The following is a 1,635-nucleotide window of genomic DNA, read 5'->3' as shown; positions in this document are numbered from 1 at the left end:
TATAAATATATTGGGTTATATTATATAACAGACATATATAATAGATATTATATTTCACATATATGTGAGTGTATATATATATGTGTATATATATGATTCATGGAGACAAAGGCAAAGGATGCCTGTCACTCATCATACTGCAGAAACTGAATCATGCCCTTGGACATGTTTATTTTTTCTATTCATAGTCCTTTCTCTTCCCATCTCTTTAATCAATCTACCTTTCCCTTCCTCATCACAGCCTAGAAAAAAACTGCTGCCTAGAACCGTTCAGCTCTCTCTCTTATGTTTTCTACTGAGTAAAACTAAAGTTTAGGAGCTATCTGTACAGTAAGCTGAGTTAATTCTACCATGCACATGCAATTGTGTCAGCAGACCCAGAAAGAGCATGTCATGTGCTTGCCATGACATTCACCTCTCCCCCTTATATAGACATGATAATGATCCATTTATGGGCACTTACCATGTGCTAGGCACTTCACTTTAGTGCTTCATGTGCATCATTGTTTCATACAATCTTCTAAGGTAGATATCATTATGCTCAGTTTCAGTTCACAAATAAGACAGCTTCTAAGAGTAAACAGCACAACCTAGGTTCTGAGTTGAAAAAAATAGGATATATGCCTGTGTCTGGCCCCAAAGCTTGGCCTGTCTGTAAAACCTCTATTGCTTCTAACAACAGGCATCGAGCAGATGGCTAGTGAGGGAGATGCTGGGGCACAGCCCAGGATAAGCGAAAGTTCACCTACCTGTGAAGGGAGAAATCCCAACCTTGACTACATTTATAGAAGAACTAGGTACCAGAGGGACTCTCAAATCACAGAGTCATAGAATTGGCAATAAATTTAGAGAATGTTTCTCAGGTACCATGAGGTACTTTCCCAACATAACACAATTAATTAGTGACAGAACTAGAATAAGAACCCAGTCTTGTGAGTCCTTTTTTTTTCTTTTCTTTTCTTTTTTTTTTTGTGCAATGGCATGATCTTGGCTCACTGCAACTTCCGCTTCCCAGGTTCAAGCGATTCTCCTGCCTCAGCCTCCCAAGTAGCTGGGATTACAGGCATGCGCCACCACACCCAGCTAATTTTTGTATTTTTAGTAGAGACAGGGTTTCAGCATGTTGGTCAGGCTGGTCTCGAACTCCTGACCTCAGGTGATCCGCCCACCTTGGTCTCCCAAAGTGCTGGGATTGTCAACTACACTTATGTCTTCTGAGGTCATGAGAGGATACATGTTGCTCATCTAAGTCTTCTAAGTCTTATGTATTCTAAATGTTGCCTCTGGGAAAATAAAACTTCATATTCCTCTCCCTGCTTCTGGAGAAAGCAAGGGGGGCAGGGTAGAGAAGAAAGGATAACACTTGAAATACATGAAGCTTTTTTTAGCAGAGCACATTAATAAATCTTAAGCTGTGTAAAGTGTGAATGAGGGAGGAGGTGGTAAGTGCTAGAGCTAAAATCCTCTTCATAATAATATCAGGATTTTTTTTTTATCACAACTGGGAGACAGAGAAGCAGCAGGAGAGAAAGCTGAACAATGTCATGAGACTCTGAAATCTAAGTTGGTGGAAATGGAGAAGAGACTTTCAGAGGACCAGAAAAGCTGGTATTCAAGTTAGAATATTTTCTAAAC

Source organism: Colobus angolensis, unplaced genomic scaffold (assembly GCF_000951035.1).
Source record: "Colobus angolensis palliatus isolate OR3802 unplaced genomic scaffold, Cang.pa_1.0 Scaffold97, whole genome shotgun sequence".
In the NCBI taxonomy this organism is placed as follows: domain Eukaryota; kingdom Metazoa; phylum Chordata; class Mammalia; order Primates; family Cercopithecidae; genus Colobus; species Colobus angolensis.
Note: the sequence above shows the minus strand (reverse complement) of the source record.